The following is a 19,966-nucleotide window of genomic DNA, read 5'->3' on the forward strand; positions in this document are numbered from 1 at the left end:
TTGTAGAAGTAGCTTAGAAGTAGAATTTGTGCATGAGTAGCGATTACTGTGTATAATAAATGTGCTTTGATTTGAATCTTACTAATCGGTGTATTGAGTTATTGATCATTACTTGAACTTGAACCTCGTGGCGGTATCATAAAGATACCCGGCGACTCGAGAGCAAAGGTTATAAAACAGAGCCAATTGAACCAACCAAAAGTTAGCAACAAGACCTGCAATAGGGACTGCACAAGGAGGATTATTTGACTGCTGTATGTTAGATTGGTGATGCACGATCAATGACCACTAAAGCGAGGTTGTAGTCCAACTGAAGGCTTTAATAAGCTAGATGTTTTCCCCAGCAGCTCAGGTACAGAATGAGGGCTGCTGGGGCGGCACGGGTTCTTATACCCCGCCTATCAGGACGGAGCTATTATACACTCTAGTCAATAGCAAGCATACAGGTTCTACCAAAGGTACTTTAGCCTCTCAGGTACCGTAATACCTATAATACCACATTCACCCCCTGTTAAAAAAAAGTCCGGCGGGGGTGGTGGCCAGAAACTACAAAACATAACAACATGGTATAATTAGTTATGGAGGTACCGTAATACCTCCGTACAGTGTTTAGTAACTATTTACAAGTCTGGTAGCTATGTACATTTGGTGGTTTATATTTACAGGTTACAGTTAAAATGAAGCAATCAGTCGATCGGGGGCCCTGTTCGTCCTCTGTGATCGTCGGAGCTTCGGTGGTGACTCCGGTGGAGGCTCGGGCGTCTGTGACTCCGGGAGCGTGGCTTCGACGCCACGTAGGCGTACTGGGGGTTAGCATGGAGCAGGTGGACCCTCTCGACCAACGGGTCCGACTTGTGCGCCCGCACGTGTTTTCGGAGCAGGATGGGTCCGGGTGCTGTCAGCCAGGTCGGGAGCGAGGTCCCAGAGGAGGACTTCCTAGGAAAGACAAGGAGACGTTCGTGAGGTGTCTGATTGGTGCTTGTACAAAGTAGTAACCGAATGGAGTGGAGGGCATCCGGGAGGACTTCTTGCCAGCGGGAGACTGGGAGGTTCCTGGACCGTAGGGCCAGTAGGACGGTCTTCCAGACCGTTCCGTTCTACCTCTCTACCTGTCCGTTACCCCAGGGGTTGTAACTGGTCGTCCTGCTCGAGGCGATGCCCTTGCTGAGCAGGAATTGACGCAGTTTGTTGCTCATAAAGGAGTACCCCCTATCACTGTGTATGTAAGTGGGGAACCCGAACAGTGTAAAGATACCCTGGAGGGCCTTGATGATGGCGGTTGCGGTCATGTCGGGGCAGGGTATGGCGAATGGGAACCGGGGGTACTCGTCAATCACGTTCAGGAAGTACGTGTTGCGGTCGGTGGAGGGGAGGGGGCCTTTGAAGTCCATGCTGAGGCGTTCAAAGGGAGGGGAGTCTTTATCAGATGCGCTCTCTCTGGCCGGTAGAAGTGTGGTTTGCATTCCGCGCAGATTTGGCAGTCCCTGGTGGCTGTCCTGACCTCCTCGATGGAGTAGGGCAGGTTGCGGGTCTTGACAAAATGGAAAAAGCGAGTGACCCCCCCAGGTGGCAGAGGTCCTCGCGGAGGGCTCGGAGGCGGTCCACTTGTGCGGTGGCACATGTTCCGCGGGACAGGGCGTCAGGAGGCTCGTTTAGCTTCCCGGGCCGATACAAGATCTCGTAGTTGTAGGTGGAGAGTTCGATCCTCCACCGCAACGTCTTGTCGTTTTTTATCATGCCCCGCTGTGCATTATAGAACATGAAAGCAACCGACCGTTGGTCCGTGAGGAGAGTGAATCTCCTGCCTGCCAGGTAATGCCTCCAATGTCGCAATTCTACTATGGCCTGGGCCTCCTTTTCGACTGAGGAGTGGTGGATTTCGGAAGCATGGAGGGTACGGGAGAAGAAGGCCACGAGTCTGCCCGCTTGGTTGAGGGTGGCCGCCAGAGCTACGTCGTACGCATCGCTCTCGACCTGGAAGGGGAGGAACTCGTCGATGGCGTGCATCGTGGCCTTTGCAATGTCTGCTTTGATGCGGCTGAAGGCCTGGCGGGCCTCTATCAGCAGGGGAAAAACTGTGGATTGGATCAGGGGACGGGCCTTGTCCGCATAGTTGGGGACCCACTGGGTGTTGTAGCTAAAAAACCCTAGGCAGCGTTTCAGGGCCTTAGAGCAGTGAGGGAGGGGGAACTCCATAAGGGGGCGCATGTGTTCAGGGTCGGGGCCTATAACTCCATTTCGCACTACGTAGCCGAGAATGGCTAGACGGTCGTGCTAAACACGCATTTATCCTTCTTGTATGTTAGGTTAAGGATTTTAGCGGTCTGGAGAAATTTTTGGAGGTTGGTGTCGTGGTCCTGCTGGTCGTGGCCGCAGATGGTGACATTATCGAGATACGGGAATGTTGCCCGTAAACCGACATGGTCAACCATTTGGTCCATCTCGCGCTGGAAGACCGAGACCCCGTTAGTGACAGCAAAGGGAACCCTTAAGAAGTGATAGAGCCGCCTGTCTGCCTCGAAGGCAGTGTATTTGCGGTCACTAGTGCGGATGGGGAGCTGGTGGTAGGCGGACTTGAGATCCACCGTGGAGAAGACCTTATAATGTGCGATCCTGTTTACCAGGTCGGATATGCGGGGGAGAGGGTACGTGTCCAGCTGCGTAAACCTGTTGATGGTCTGACTGTAGTCGATGACCATCCTATGTTTCTCCCCGGTCTTTACCACCACTACTTGAGCTCTCCAGGGGCTGTTACTGGCTTCAATGACCCCTTCCCTCAGTAGCCTTTGGAGCTCTGACCTAATAAAGATCCGGTCCTGGGCACTGTAGCGTCTGCTCCTGGTGGCGACGGGTTTGCAATCCGGGGTGAGGTTCGCAAACAGGGAAGGCGGGTCGACCTTAAGGGTCGCAAGGCCGCAGACAGTAAGGGGGGGTATAGGGCCGCCGAATTGGAAGGTCAGACTTTGAAGGTTACACTGGAAGTCTAAACCTAGGATTGCAGCCGCGCAGAGGTGGGGAAGGACGTAGAGATGGAAATTTTTGAACTCCCTTCCCTGGACCGTCAGGTTCGCTACACAAAACCCCTTTATCTCTACTGAGTGGGAACCGGAGGCCAGTGAGATTTTTTGATTAACAGGGTGGATGAGGAGGGAACAGTGCTTTACCGTGTCGGGGTGTATGAAGCTCTCCGTGCTCCCAGAGTCAATTAGGCAGGACGTCTCGTGCCCGTTGATGAAAACGGTCGTCGTAGCGGTTGAGAGTGTTCGAGGTCGAGACTGATCCAGAGTCACCGAGGCCAATCGCAGTAGTTGGGAATTCTGTGGTCGGCTGAGCTGGGGTCCTGGGGGTTCATCCAAGATGGCGTCTCCCATAGGTCGCACATGGCCGGGGGTGCACAAAATGGGGGCGCCCATCCCTCAAGCGTGGCATCTGCGGAACAAGATGGCGGCACACGGGGTCCGCACGTGGCCCTGGGATATGGGGGTGGCGGCGACCGCTGGCCGCACGGAGCCCGCGGAGAAGTTTGTGGTCCGGATTCGCCGCTGGAGACTGCGGCCACCGTTTGGGCCTGACATACCCCCACGAAATGGCCCTTTTTGCCGCATCCCTTGCAGGTGGATGCGCGGGCCGGGCAGCGCTGGCGGGGGTGCTTGACCTGCCCGCAAAAAGTAGCAGCCGGGCCCCTCGGGGTTGCCAGGCCGCCTTGCAGTGCAGGCCTGTGGGGGAACGGGGGAAGTCTCGGGGTCGGCCGCTGCGGGGTTCCACGCTGCCCAGGGGGCTTCCACGCAGTCGGGAATGTAGGCGCGGGTGTTTCTGGAGGCTACGTCCAGGGAGCCTGCAAGGGCCTGTGCCTCCCTGAGCCCCAGGGTGTCCTTCTCTAACAGGCGCTGGCGGATTTGTGATGAAAGCATACCTGCCATGAAAGCGTCCCGGACTAAGAGTTCCGTGTGTTCGCTCGCCGAAACTTGCGGGCAGTCGCAGCTTCTTCCCAGCACCAGGAGTGCGCGGTAGAATTCCTCCAACGATTCCCCAGGGGTTTGTCGCCTTGTTGCAAGCAGGTGCCGGGCGTAGACCTGGTATACCTGGCGAATATAGTGTCCTTTCAGCAGCTCGATTGCTGCATCGAAGTCTTCCGCTTCCTCGATGAGGGTGTAAATCTCCGGGCTCACCCTTGAGTGCAGGACGTGCAGTTTCTGCTCTCCCGTGGGTGCGTTTTCAGCCGTGTCGAGATACCCTTTAAAGCACGCCAGCCAGCGCTTAAAGATTGCCGCTGAGTTCGCCGCGTGGGGGCTAAGTTGCAGACACTCCGGCTTGATTCGGAGCTCCATCCTTTCTTCGTAAAAGTCTAGCTTATTAAATTGATGCACGATCGATGACCACTAAAGCGAGGCTGTAGTCCAACTGAAGGCTTTGATAAGCTAGATGTTTCCCCCAGCAGCTCAGGTACAGAATGAGGGCTGCTGGGGCGGCACGGGTTCTTATACCCCGCCTATCAGGGCGGAGCTATTATACACTCTAGCCAATAGCAAGCATACAGGTTCTACCAATGGTACTTCAGCCTCTAAGGTACCATAATATCTATAATACCACAATTGGGCAGTCCGATTTATGGTTAGTTTGGAAAGTCTGTTGATGGTGTATTTGTTTTATTTCAGCATTGTGACCAAGAGGATGGTGTTCAGTAGCACTATGGAAATTAAGTTGTGGGTTGTGTTTAGTGATACCACAGACAGATGATGCAATCATGGACAGCCCGGCCCTTGCTTTGACAAAGAGTCATCCAGACTCGAAACATTAGCTCCCTTCTCTCTCCACAGATGCTGTCAGACCGGCTGAGATTCCCCAGTATTTTCTGTTTTTGCTGTTATCTTGGCCGGAAATGGGGTGTACATGTGGTGTCCTCTCTTTCTACTCTTTTTTTCCTTCTTCTCTTCTTTGTCATCCTCTCTCTCCTGCCTCCTCCTCCGCAGCTGCGTGCTTTACATGTGATGACAAGGGCTGTTCTGACACGATGATAAATTCGAGCAAGATTCAACGGACCATGCCGAACGATCACGCGCATTCTGGCAAGTACTCTAGAGTGCTTCAGCCAGTAGAACTGTTGCCTAAACATTCCATTGGTCTGTTCAGATGCGCCTGGCTGCATGATGCTTATATATACTATATGCACACTGCCAATGTGGCTTGCACACCAATCATGAATCAGGAAGTCAGTCTTGTCGGCCAGTATCCAATGGTGGAAGCTCAAGTGCTGATGGTACAGCAAACCACTGCACAATGAAAGCATCATTATTCCTGTTCGGCCGCTGGGCGTTGATCTGCATGATAAACAGAGTATTGTCACATACCAGCTGAACAATGAAGGAGTGCAATCCCTTCCAGTTGCCGTGTCCCTCTGAACTTGGCGTGTGTTGATCAGAAAGCAACGTGTGTGCTGATTGAGGCACCGTCCACCTTGGGGAAGCCTGCATTCTGGTGAAGCTGTATGTTCGCTCTGCCTCCTTCTTTCTGTTCTGATGTGCATGTACCTTTAAGGAAGCGTATCTTAAAGTGCTGTCCCATCATTATTGACCATGGGACAGGATGTGATGTATAATCCCATGGAATCAGCAGACAGAACAGAGCAGCAGTCCTACAGATCAAATAAGTTCTACATAACCTCCCAGTTCCCATTGTAGTACATAATCTTCGCCTCAAATAGAGAGCCATTATTGCTCTGACAATCCTTGTACGTTTGTGCTTAGCAGTAGAACGCAATACTCTGGAGCGATGGAAATTAAATGTATTCATCTCTCAGGTCATATAGAGTCTCAATCAACACCCACACAAAACAATGGACGGCAAAATGAAAGATGTTGGAATTATTGCCTGAGCCAGCTTAGAAGCTTCCCGCCATGAACAATATGGTCACCTTCACAGCCACTGGAAGTGCTGTCTTGACACTGCTCTGAGACTTCAGTAATACATGGAAGAAACATCGTACAAACCTCAATGTAACCTCTTCCTTCTTACACTCTGTGCCCACATTAATAAAGCCTAACCTTTAAGGGGGCAGGTTCCACAGACCAGGTGACCGGCTTGGGGCCAATCGTGCAGGAGCGCGTGAACCCCGTCCAATGGAGAGTTTGCTCAGGGTCCCGGGAGTACGGCCCCGGGCAGTGTGGACCAGGGAACAGGAGTGTTAAGGCCTGTTGAATAGTGTTCGTTACTGAACAGCCTTTGCCTTTCATCAATAAACTCTTGAATATGGGGGCGGCACGGTGGCACAGTGGTTAGCACTGCTGCCTAGGGCGCTGAGGACCCGGGTTCGATCCCGGCCCTGGATCACTGTCCATGTGGAGTTTGCACATTCTCCCCGTGTGTGCGTGGGTCTCACCCCCACAACCCAAAGATGTGCAGGGTTGGTGGATTGGCCCTTAATTGGAAAATAAATTGGGTACTCTTAAATTCTAAGAAATAAAAAGCACTGCTGCCTCACAGCTCCAGGGCCCCGGGTTCAATTCCGGCCTCGGGTGACCGCCTGTGTGGAGTTCGCACTTTCTCCGCGTGTCTGCGTGGGTTTCCTCCGGGTGCTCCGGTTTCCTCACACATTGCAAAGATGTGCAGGTTAGGTGGATGAGCCATGCTAAATTGCCCGTTAGTCCAGGAGGTTGGGTGAGGTTATTAGGATAAGGTGGAGGCATGGACTTAAGTGGGGTGCTCTTTCCAAGGGCCGGTGCAGACTCAATGGGCCAAATGGCCTCCTTCCGCACTGTAAATTCTACGATTCTACGATTCTAACTACTGGAAGCCTCCCAGTGTAAGTCTCGAGCCGCCACAGATACTGCCTGCTTTATAAACTGCTTTCTCATCCTGTCCAGCCGCCTTCAATGACTTATACACATTTACACCCAGGTCCCTCTGCTACTGCACCCCGTTCTGAATGGTACCTTTTATTTTATATCCTCTCTCATGTTCTTATTATCAGAATCAATCACCTCACATTTCTCCGCACTGAACTTCACCTGCCACCAGTTTATCCATTCTACCAACTTGTCCACGCCACTTTGAAGTTCTATACGAGCCTCCTCACAAGTTTTCAATGTCACCAAGTTTCATATCATCCGCAGGTTTTTGAAATGGTGTTCTCCAAGGTCTCGTCATTAATATATAATCAAGAAAAGCACAAACTGACCACCCCCACCCCGGAACTCCGCTACAAACTTTCTTCCAGTGTGAAAAGCATCCATTAACCACTGCTCTCTGTTTCATGTCACTGTCTGTCCTGTCCTTACTCATTCTCCTTGTCATGTGGCATGATCAAGGGGAATAGACATGACCTTGCCCAGCACTTTGAACAAGCCTTCTGAGCAGATCATTGAAGCCAGAACATCCACCAAGGGACATATCACTCGCTGCATGCTTTCTGCAAATTCAAATAGCAGTAAGAACCACTATACACTTCCACCAACTCAGCAGCAGGCAGTAGAAATCAATCAGCGACTAACCTGAATGCAGTTGATGACCCCCTGAAAGAGAGTTACTGGGGAGTCCTTCCTCCTGCTGACTGCACGTTCAAGAGGTTGAAGCATTCAGGTCAAAAATGGCACCACAGGGGATTCAAACCAGCCTTGGCGCTGACTAACATCACAACCTTAAGAAAGATGAGAGGGGAAAACTGGGATTTATGGATCAGTTAACCTAACAACTGTTGTCAGGAAATTACTCGAGGCTCTAATTAAACGTGGAGTGACTGAACACCTTGAAACTTTTCAGCTGATTAGAGAGAGTCAGCATTGATTTGTAATTGGTATGTCAAGGCTGTAGAAACTGATTTTTACAAAGAGGTGTCTATAGTAAATGGTTAGCGAGATGTATATAAATGTTATTTATAGAGACTCCCATAAGATATTTGATAAAGACTCTCACAGAAGATAGTCAGTAGAAATGCAAGCTCTTGGGATTGACGGCAAATTTGTGAGCTGGTTAGGACAGTGGCTGACCCTCCCGCATGTGGATAATGTGGTCAGGAAGGCATACAGCATGCTGGCCTTCATCGGTTGGGGTATTGAATATAAAAATTGGCAAGTCATGTTGCAGCTGTACAGGACCTTAGTTAGGCCACATTTGGAATATTGTGTATAATTCTGGTCGCCACGCTACCAGAAGGAGGTGGATGCTTTGGAGAAGGTATAGAAGCGGTTTACTGAGATGTTGCCTGGTATGGAGGTCATTAGCTATGAGGAGAGGTTAGATAAACTCGGTCTGTTCTCACTGGAACGACGGAGGTTGAGAGGTGACCTGATAGAGGTCTACAAGTTTATGAGTGGCATGGACAGAGTGGATAGTCAGATGCTCTTTACTAGGGTAGGAGAGGGGACATAGGTTTAAAATGCGTGGGGAAAAGTTTAGAACAGATGTGGGAGGCAGGTTTTTTTTACACAGAGGATGGTAAATATATGGAATGCGCTGCCGGTGGAGGTGGTGGGAGCAGGTACGATAACAGCATTTAACGGACATCTACACAATTATATGAATAGGGTGGAAATGGAAGGATACGGACTCCGTAAGTGCAGAAAGTTTTAGTTTAGGCAGGTAGCATGGTCGGTCCAGTCTTGGAGGGCTGAATGGCCTGTTCCTGTGCTGTATTGTCTTTGTTCTTTGATAGGAGACATAGATAATAGGCAGGTACTCCAATAGCTTAGTAGCTCGATCTGACTAGTGGTGTACCAGAAGGATCTGTTGTTTTTACGTCAACTATTCAAGCAATCCCAATGTCATGTTACGCTCTAGAATAATAATAATAATCTTTATTTGTGGCACAAGTAGGCTTAGGTTAACACTGCAATTAAGTTACTGAGAAAATGCCAAAGTTGCCACACTCCGGCGCCTGTTCGGGTACACAGGGAGAATTCAGAAGGTCCTAACAGCACGTCTTTCGGGACTTGTGGGAGGAAACGGGAGCACGCTGAGGAAACCCACGCAGACATGGGGAGTACGTGCAGACTCTGCGCAGACAGTGACCCAAGCTGAGAATCGAACCTGGAACTCTGGCGCTGTGAAGCAACAGTGCTAACCACTGCGCTACCGTGGCGTAGTACTGCGGTGGCTGGAGGAGGCACTGCAGGCAGCTGCTTGGGAGTACGTTCAGGGACCCGGAGGACAGGCAACCGGTAGCGGTCCCAGGGTGGAGAAGGTAGGGTAGGGTAGGGAACGTTTGGGGTTTGGGGGAGCGATTCGATTGGGGTCTCGTGGGGTTGGAGTGGTGGAGGTGGTGTAAAATTCTGGCCGATGAGTTTCCCAGCAGCCTTTGCCTCTGACGCTGGGCACGCTGAAAGAACCAAGGTAAAGGTATACAGTTTCTGCACATTTATGTGAAGAAGCAGGGCCTGGATTCTCCCCTACCCGGCGGGGCGGGATCCCCCGGCGGGATGGAGTGGCGGGAACCACTCCGGCGTTGGGCTGCCCCAAAGGTGCAGATTTCTCCGCACCTTTAGGGGCCAAGCGCTCACCTTGAGGGGCTAGGCCCGTGCCGGAGTGGTTGGCGTGCTGACTGCCGGCGGGAAAGGCCTTTGGCGCCAGCGGCTGCTGACGTCATCCCCACGAATGCGCAGGGGGGAGGGGTCTCTTACCCGTCGGCCATGGTGAAGGCGAGGTGGAGGGAAAAGAGTGCCCCCACGGCACAGGCCCGCCCGCGGATCGGTGGGCCCCGATCACGGGCCAGGCCGCCGTGGGGGCACCCCCCCGGGGCCAGATCGCCCCCCCCCCCCCCCCCCAGGACGCCGGAGCCCGCCCGCACTGCCCAGTCCCACCGGTACGAGAGGTGGTTTGATTCTCGCCGGCGGGACAGGCATTACAGCAGTGGGACTTTGGCCCATCGCAGGCCGGAGAATCACCGGGGGGGGGGGGGGCGCCAACCGGCGCGGCGTGATTCCCACACCCGCCAAATATCCAGTGCCAGAGAATTCGGCAATCGGCGGGGGTGGGCCAGCCCCCGGCGATTCTCCGACCCGGCGGGGGGGTCAGAGAATCCCGCCCCAGGTTTCAATTTGGTGGATGGAGTGGTTTAATCCAATGATATCTAATGGAAAGTAAGTACTAAATGCTAATTATCTGCATCTCTGATTAACCACAAGTCTTTCATTCAATGAGAGAGAGGAGTTCTGATTCCCTCAATGCAGATTTCATTATTCATCTGTTTCTTGTGAACACACAGCAATAATTGTTTAGCTGGTGACATGACCTGAGGGCTGATGTCCTCCAGATATATTTTTGTGCAGTTTCAGAGAATGCGCAAGAACTAATACGCAAGAACTAATGCACAAGCAAACTGGTTTGGAGGGTAGGTCTTATGAGGAAAGGTTGAGGGAGCTCGTGCTTTTCTCTTTGGAGCGAAGGAGGATGAGAGGCGACTTAATAGAGGTTTATAAGATGATGAGGGGGATAGATAGAGTGGACGTTCAGAGACTATTTCCTCGGGTGGATGTAGCTGTTACAAGGGGGCATAACTATAAGATTCAGAGTGGGAGATATAAGAGGGATGTCCGAGGTAGCTTCTTTACTCAGAGAGTGGTTAGGGTGTGGAATGGACTGCCTGCTGTGATAGTGGAGTCGGACACTTCAGGAATTTTCAAGCGGTTATTGGATAGGCACATGGAGCACACCAGAATGACAGGGAGTGGGATAGCTTGTTCTTGGTTTTGGACAAAGCTCGGCACAACATCGAGGGCCGAAGGGCCTGCTCTGTGCTGCACTGTTCTATGTTCTATGTTCTAATGCAGATGCTGTAAATTGAGGCCAGTTATTGGGATTCGATTTTCCCACTGGAAGCGTACACCCGCCAGTGGCTGTCACAGCAGCGTGGGGTGGTTGAAAAGTAGCTTGAGGATAGAATTCCGCCGCAAGCGAAATGCGCGTGGCCAAAAAACGAGCGGCTGGGGGACCAGAGAATCTCGCCCCTGAACGAAAGACAGAAATTGCTGAAAATACTCAGCAAGTCAGGCAGTGTTTCTGGAGAGAGAAACACAGTTCACTGACCGAACTTTATGCTGGTGGGGATAGACTGTCCCATCAAAGAATATGGACCTTTGAATGGCTCGCTGCAGTTTATGGACCCACCGCCATCACCACAGGGCTACGTGTTCTTCGTGTTGCTAAACTCAGGATGGTTGGCATAGTGTTCACAAAGACCACAAAATAGCTTGAACTTAAACAAAGCTCTAAATTTATTAACACCACTAATTTGGATTCAACATGTACTCCTAAAGAATACACAGTTGATTAATAATATTTAACTACACTCATCTACAGCTAATCTTAATACTGATATAAACTATGATCTGCTCTCACTTACACTATTTGTACTTCTGACTCTCTCTGACTCCTGCACACACTCTCCCCATAAGGCTTGGCAACACTGTTTTATATAGTTGTAACTTTAGCTCCCCCTAGTGGCTACTCTCGACACTTCATTAACCCTTGCAGTTCTTACAGTTATGATAATACCATAGGGCTATTCCACATTTCAGGTCGATGACCCCTCATCAGTGCGGCCCTGTGCTTCGACGGATAGCATTTTAAACTTTAATCATTAAGTGAGACATTCAAAGGTTGTGGGTTCAAATTCCAACAGAGTCAACTTTGGGGGAGGCGCTGGCGCAGGGGTATTGTCACTGCACTCGTATTCCAGAGACCCGGGGTAATGTTCTGGAAGCAAGGGTTCGATTCCCACCATGGCAGATGGTAAAATATGAATTTTTTCAAAAATCAGGAATTAAAAGTTTTGTGATGGCCATTGCCAATTGTCCTAAAAACGCATCTGGCTCACTAATGTAGTTTTATGGCATGAAATCTGCCGTCCTTACCTGGCCTGGCCTACATATGGCTCCAGACCCACAGCAATGTGGTTGACTCTTAACTGCCCTCTGAAGTGGCCGAGCAAGCCACTCAATTGAAGGGTAATTAGTGATGGGCAATAAAAACTGGCCCAACCAGCAACACCCATGTCCCATAAATGGATTTAAAAGAATCAGAACTTTTGTCACTGACCTGAAGCACTAACTCTATCTCTCTCCAAAGATGCTGCACTAAAGTACCCACTGTCTGTGCGGAGTCTGCACGTTCTCCCAGGATCTGCATGGGTTTCCTCCGGGTGCTCCGGTTTCCTGTCCGTTGACAGATTAGCAGTTTCCTTTTAAGCTGTTCAGGCTTGTCTGATTAGAAGGTGAGCTGAAACAAACTGAGGCAGTTTCACAGGTCGTTTCACAGGTCGGCGCAACATCGAGGGCCGAAGGGCCTGTAATGCGCTGTAATGTTCTATGTTCCTGAAGAAACACTGCCAGAGTTTCTGCCTGGTTCTGACAGGATTCAGATCTTCTCTTTAAAACAGTCTCAGAGAACATCTCAGTACAGCAGGTATTCCTGAGGGCTAATTGTATTTAACAGTGGATTGAGGGCTGAGATTTATTTTCTGTTTGAGTGGGAATAAAGATAGCAGTTAAGGGTTATTGTATTCACTGTATTAATTAGCATTGTTTCAGGGGTAATTTTATCGGCTATTTTCTGGTGAGATGATGAAGATAATTTAGTATTGTGTTGCTAATGAAGATTGTTTTGATCTACCACATCCCTATTTTTCGTGAAATCATTCCTTTCCTCACACTCTTAGAAAATTAAAATTGAATAGTGGGGTTTTTGCCCAGTATCCTAGCCACTGTTGGGGTCTGGTCTGGGATCATAATATAAGCTTGAAATCTGAATCTTGTTACTGCTTGGCAAAAAATAAAAGTGCTCCACGTCACGCCTAGATCGCACTGCTCAGAAAGATATCGGTGCCGGTAATGTGGTCCCAGTGCCTCAGCACCAAGATGGTCACACATTAGACATAAGAGACCTCACACTGACATTGTCACATTGTCAGAGGTTAGATCATGTAGCTGAGACGCTCGGTCAATAGCAGGTGATGTGCTGGGAAAGCAGTGAGAGCAGTGACGGGCAGTAGCTGTCCTTCAGCAACTGCTGTTTTTCCTTCAACCCGAGCCTGGTTTATTTTGGTCGGGTGGGGTGGGGGGGTGGGGGGCTGTCTGATTTACAGCTGCACCGACGATGGCACCAGTCGAGAGATTCAGCGCTAAAGGGAAGAGGAAGAAAGCAACTCAGAAACCAATACTTCAAATCCAACCTCATTTGCAGGGCTTTGTCCAGGCACTTTAGAAGGAATGTGATTAATTTACCCAAATATTGAGGTCTCATTGCGTGTTGTGCACAATCATCTCCAAAAGTGTGAAGTTGTCCTCAATCACTTAAAAATGCGCATTGCATTGCAGGTGTGGAGTAGACCCTAGCTCCTGGCCTTCCCAGGCACAGGAGCAGAATTCAATCCTGGAGGTTTCACAACTCTTCTTGTGCCCCTGTAATTCACGACTCCCATTTCCTCCCTCAGTGCTCCTCGCTGTCCTCTCAAACGTACCTACGCCGTATATTTTTCCCCAGTCTTCCTCAACCTTCTCAGGGACGGCGTCTCCCTTTGGGAGACTATGTTCTCCCGCCGGAGCTGGATTGCACCAGCTTTACGATCCCCTTGCAGTCGCAGAGCGGGGATGCAATTCAATGTTCCATGCCATGCAAATGTAGGCATGGTGTTGAATACGGGGGGATGGACAGGTAATCTCACTGTCGGACCATCATCTTGTGCGGGCAGCCCAATAGCGAGGTCCTGCAGCCGGCACCCTGACCCCCGCATCACAAATCGGCCCCGACACGCCCACCACAACTCAGCACCAACACCCCCGTACCGCAAACTGTCCCTTACCCCCCCCCACTGTAAATTGGCCAACCCCCCCCCCCCCCCAACTGCATGGTGCCCCCCCCCCCCAATCCTCGCATTGCCTGGGTGTCCCCCCCTACCCCACAGTCAGGGGTGATCTGACCTCCCCTCCCCCCCCCCCGGGACCCCTGTAAGAGGGGGACACCACCCAGGGTCCACTGTAATAAAGGGTTACCCTATAGGGTCCTCTGTGATAAGGGGGGGGCTGTAATAGGGGGACACCCCAGAGGGCTCTCTTACCTAAAGGAACCCCTCTCCACAGAATCCCCCACCCCGCCAGAAAAGGGACCCTTTGTATGGAAGGTAGAGAGCAGTCCCTACAGGGGAAGCATTATAACTGTAGTACTTACCTTGCAGCTCCACGTGTCCATTCCTCAAAGGAGAACAGAAGTGTCTGCATCTGGCTCCCATAGATCTATCTGCAGGACATTCATAGCATTCCAGTGGTGGTCTGTGACTGACTGCTCGTAAAAAAACAGCTTTGCTCCATTCATCTCCCTTCACACTTCAGTGGTCTAAGTGGTGAAACCTCAATGTTTGTAAATGTTGACCACATCAAAGAGAGGTAAGTGCAGTGAAATGACAGGATTCAGGCACCATCCACCTTCTCCTTCGTGCTCCGAGGCCTCACCCTAACTCCGTTATATAGTGCCAGAAAAAGCAACAGCCCTGTCCTCCCAGGACCGCAGGTGACAATCTCACTCAGCGTCCCAGGAATCCAACACTCCCAGGATTTTGTCCGCTTCGCTCCAAATCACAGAGTTATAAAGAGCTACAGCACAGAAAAGGCCCTTCAGTCCACCGCGTCTGTGCGGGTCGAAAACAACCACCATTCTAAGCCCATTTTCCAGCACTTGGCCCATAGCCTTGTATCGGCATTGGAAGTGCACATCTAAATACTTCTTAAATTTTATTAGGGTCATTGTCTCCACCATCCTTTCGGGCAGTGAGTGACAGATCACCACTGCCCTCTGGATGAAAAATATTTTCCTCACATGCTTAAACCTGACACTCAGCTCTACCTTCTTTCTCAACCACCCATATTTCAACATTCCTCCTCCACCCTCTCTCTCTCTCTCTCTGCACAAATGCTATTTGGTATACGTCACCTTGCATTTCCTACAGGCCCTGGACATTTTAAAGGTGAGCATTTGGTGCATCGGTCAAGGAGTGAGAGCAATACAGTGACAATGGGAATTTATGAGAGAGGAGACCCCAAAGAAGATAAACCTCTTGGAAGGCGTGAGCCAGAAACACTTTTTAAAATAACTAGTGACACAGAAACACTGATGGGATCAGTGTGTAATAGTGACTGGGAAAGAATAGAGGTGGGAAACAAAGTGAGAGTGACGGGCAAAGAGATAGACGCTAAGAGTTATTTACAGATTGAGTCATCCGTATGCTTTTCTCTGGCAAGTCACTCTTGACGTTGTCTGTCCAACACTATTGGTTTTCCTCAAATTCTTGTTCAATGTAATGTATTCCAGCTGGTTCCACTCTTGACGCATGCCCAAGGCCTCACAGTCACATATCTTGAATCTTCCGCACAAACCCAATTTCCATGTTCCTGTCATATTACCACTCAAACATCAGCCAGAAAATCCAGAAAGTGCTGTTATAAGATACCGAAATGCTGGAAGTGCAATCTAACATGTAACCTTGCACAGCGCATTCGCCTTTGTGTTATTATTATGTGTAATGCATTCTGGCTTTGAACGGTTTGGTTGTGCATGATTGCGCAGATGAATAATAAATAACAGTCTCTTTAGTGTGTTACAAAAGCCACTCCAGGTTAAGCTACTGCGGCAAAAACAGCTGCTGGACAACAAGTGTAAACCATAGCTGTGTTGTTGAACCAAAGTATTTTTATCTTCTCTTGCTTTGCCATTTGTTTCGTTGGTTAACATTCACCCTGAATTGTAAAACTTAAATACTTTAGTAGACATAATAATGGAAAGCCAATTGTGTACACGTTTCCTACTTCCTTGGTGGACGTGTTCTCAAACAGTTTCATGTTGAAAGCTGCACAATTAAAGCAAATAAGCTTTCCATGCGCAAACATAATACAATGAATCATGCCGTTGCTTTTTCTGTTAAACAGCTGTGGACGTCTGCTCTGCAAGTGGAATTTTTTAAATTCTTTCACAGGATGTGGGTATCACTGGCTAGGCTAATATTTGATGTCTATCACTATTTGCCCTTGAGAAGGTGGAGCTGAGCTGCCAGCTTGATCCGCTGCGCTCCATGTGGTATGGGTACACCCTCAGTGCTGTTAGGGAGGGAGTTGCAGGATTTTGACAATGAGATGACATCGATTCAAGTCATGATGGTGAGGATGGAGCTCTATCTTCTTTATGGCAATGCATGTTTGACACCAAAGGTCTCAGCAAATCAACAAATCCTGCGAGTGCAAAGCAGCTGTCATTGCCACACTGTCATCGGCAGCATGGTGGCTCAATGTTCAGCATTGCTGCCTTACAATGCCAGGGTCCCAGGTTCGATTCCAGCTTTGGCTGACGGTCTGCGTGAACGTAGCACTGCGTGAGTTTCCTCCCAGTGCTCCGGTTTCTTCCCACAGTCTAAAGGTGTGCAGGTTAGGCGGATTAGTCATGCTAAATTGCCCCTTCGTGTCCAAAGATTAGGTGGGGTTACAGTGTTGCGAGGGAGGAGGCCGATGTAGGGTTCTCTTTCAGACGGTCGGTGCAGACTCGATGGGCTGAATGGCCTCCTTCGGCACTGTAGGGTTCCAAAGTGCAGTCTCAACAATGCCACTGCCAAATCGGCTCGATTCAATGGGAGGCAGGTTGAACCAATGTTGTCCTTCTTGCAGCTAGATCCACAAGCATTCAGGCAAAATGCCTGAAAGATCACTTGGATGGACTTGATCACTGTGTCTGGATGGCCCAGAAGTGTCTCCCCACCAGGTCCTGTTTTCTTAATTCTCAAATGACCAATCACCCGGAGGACAACAATGAAAGCACTTCAAAGACATTTGGAGGATCCCCTTGAATTCACGGCAGCTTTCACATTAATGACTGGGAGGAGCTTGCTACCAACCATTCAAAATGACGGCAACTTCTCCACCAAGCTGCATCACGCTCAAAATATTAATGATAAGTCAGCGATGCGGAAGGGAAGGATAGGATGGGAAGCAAATCCAGCACTCTGAATCCCATTACCTCTGGGGACAACCTCCCCATGTGCACAAAGACTGCGGACTGGCCTTCCCTGTCACATGACGACTCATGGCAGAAGCTCACATGGTTGAATGGACATGATCCTCAAAGCGAGGGACATACATTGGCCCAAACTCCCCAGTTCTTCTTCAAATAATGATATGTAATCTTCTGTGTCCACCTCTGAGGCTTCGGTTTAACATTTTGTATGAAAGATACCGGGCGGGATCATCCCTCCCGACGCTCCCGTTTTCAGGTGCGGTGCGCCCCCGCCGGTTGCGGGATCCTCCGTCCCGCCAGCTGGCCAATGGGGGTTTCCCATTGTGGGCACTCCCACGCCGTCGGGAAATCCGCGGGCGTGAGTGCGCTGCGCCGAAACGGAGGACCCTGCCGAGGAGAGTCCAGCCCACCGTCTTTGACATTTTACACCACGTTACGCAGCTGCTTGCCTCAAATAAGGTTTCAGTATGCGCATACGAATAAGGTTAAAGGCCTTAATGATCGCGACCCGAAGTAACCACCATCCTCGAATCGCGTGGCAGCCGAACATGAAGATTACGCCCGTCCATGCAATCTGTGCTGTGCAGTCATACGAAGCATCAGTCTGCAGAATTCAGTTTGGTGAATTATTATTTGACCGTTGCAGCTCATGCTCCTGCATCCAAAACAGGTCTTACTTCAGATTTCTTTGCGAGGGCGGTTAAATGTGACATTTGCAAAGAAAGAGGTTTGCTCACGAACTGCTGTAGCCTGCGCCCTGGGGAATTGTGAAATCAATTCTTCCTGGTGAACTGCAGTGCCAAATATGGGTTGCAGGAAATGTTACTTTTTAAAATTATTTTGGGCATCCAATCAAGCCTTGCAGGGTCAGAGAATGCACAGAGCAGGAGGGGGGCTGTTTTTGCAAGGTGGCAAAGAGGAAGCTGGAGACAAAAGATGAGATGGCCATCGACACACACGCTTCCAAGGTCATTCGTTTCTCAGACAGCCTATCAACCGTTTCTCTTCTCAAGGATAACCCCACAATGGAACAAGCTGTCAGAGTCACAGCCCCATCACACAAAACCTTCAAGACCCACCTTTAGATTACTTACATTGAAAAGTTTTTCATTATCAGGACGACCATCTCAGCAGGTCAGGCCTGGCTTAGCTCGGGCCACCCAGACCAATGCTGGTAGAATACATGTTAGCCTGTGATTCCCAGGTAACTGAAGCAGATGCAGAAGGAATGACCGTCAGCTGCTGGGAAAACTGAAAATACAGGAAAAGCCAGTGTCCTGAAGAATTTAAAGACAGGGGGCGTTTGATTTTGCTTTTTTAACTCAAGTTTCCCAACCAGCAGCCAGCCAATTACAAGGCCAGCTGGCTGATGGGTGTGGAAGTCTTGTGTGTCATTAGGGTCTTAGCCAGTGACCAAAGAAAGGGGAAGGGTGGTGAGAGGTCACGGGGCCGGATTCTCCGTCCAGCGACGCCGGAATCGGGAAGCACGATCGGGCGGAGAATCGCCCTTCATCGAGGCTGGCGCCAGACACCCAATGGAATACCAGGATCCAGTGCCTCGACGTGCTCTTCTACATCGCACATACAGTAAACATCATTAGCATATCATTAATGTGCCCGCCCCGGTATTCTCCGGGCAATCGGTGATGCTCCGCCTCCACCAGGAGGAATCACCTACGGCGAGATTCATTTGTGATATTTATAATCGGGAAACAAGCACAGTGGCTGCTGAGGGAGAGAGCGGAGGTAGGACATGATCCCAAAGGTGCAGTCATGGGCTGCTGGTCCTGCTGCTGGCTGGGGGTGGGGGAGGGGTGGCATCTGCCAGGGGGCGTAGTGGGGGTGACCTGGGGATGGCCCATGGGGTTGGGGTGTCCTACCGGGACGAATGTGTCCAGGCACAGACCGCCATTGCTGCTGCCTGTAAAACAGGCACCTTGCTGCGTATCCCACTACCTACCACGGCCCGTGGTTGCACAGAGAGACACCGGGCATATGGGTGCTTCCCCCACCCACAGCCGGCCACCACCCTGCCAACCGGGCATGCCCCTCTGTGACTGGCTCATGTCAGGTCAACGCCCGCAGCCATGACCCGTTGTGAGCGGGCCAAGGCCTATAGCTGCCTGTGACAGGGCCGCTCTAGCTCGACAAGAAATTAAGAATAGTTTGTGTTAGTTCTGGAACTAAGTACAGGACAAATAACTCATGCGAGTAGAAGGAGAATTGGGAAATATGTATTTCTTTCTTTATTCTTTCATGGAATGAGGACAGCGCTGGCAAGGGCAGCATCTGGGGCTGGTTTAGCACAGTGGGTAAACAGCTGGCTTGTAATGCAGAACAAGGTCAGCAGCGCGGGTTCAATTCGACTTCCCCGAACAGGCGCCGGAATGTGGCGACTAGGGGCTTTTCACAGTAACTTCATTGAAGCTTACTTGTGACAACAAGCGATTATTATTATAATATTATTAATTGCCCATGGGGGACATCGTCTCCAAGATCATACTTCCCTCCTTTAATATTTACCATCCCTAATTGCCCTTGAACTGACTGGCTTGCTGAGGCATTGCAGTGAGCAGTTAAGAGTCAACCACGTTGTTGTGGGTCTGGAGTCGCACGTAGGCCCGACCAGGTAAGGACGAAAGATTTCCTTCCCTTAAGTGGCATTCGTAGGCAGCGCGGTGGCACAGTGGTTAGCACAGTTGCCTCAAGGCGCTGAGGTGCCAAGTTCGATCCCGGCTCTGGGTCACTGGCCGTGTGGAGTTTGCCCATTCTCCCAGTGTTTGCGTGGGTTTCACCCCCACAACACAAAGATGTGCAGGTGAGGTGGATTGGCCGCGCTAAATTGCCCCTTAATTGGAAAAAACGAATTGGGTACTCAAAATTTATTTTTAAAAAGGTATTCGTGAACCAGATGGGTTCCTTGTTTCATGATCATCGAGGATGGGAGCTTTTTAAAAAAAAAAAATTTTCATCCTGTTGTTAAAGT

General features: G+C 50.3%; 1 long non-coding RNA gene across 1 annotated transcript; it reads right to left on the reverse strand.

Moving 5' to 3' along the window:
* Positions 1-299: 299 nt before the first annotated feature.
* LOC140384942 (uncharacterized) lies at positions 300-15,421 on the reverse strand. The gene is made up of 2 exons (XR_011933235.1): positions 15,188-15,421; positions 300-936 (listed from the first exon to the last, which is right to left on the reverse strand). It is a non-coding gene; the product is annotated as an uncharacterized lncRNA (long non-coding RNA).
* Between the last annotated feature and the right edge of the window lie 4,545 nt (positions 15,422-19,966).

Source organism: Scyliorhinus torazame, chromosome 10, assembly GCF_047496885.1.
Source record: "Scyliorhinus torazame isolate Kashiwa2021f chromosome 10, sScyTor2.1, whole genome shotgun sequence".
NCBI lineage: Eukaryota > Metazoa > Chordata > Chondrichthyes > Carcharhiniformes > Scyliorhinidae > Scyliorhinus > Scyliorhinus torazame.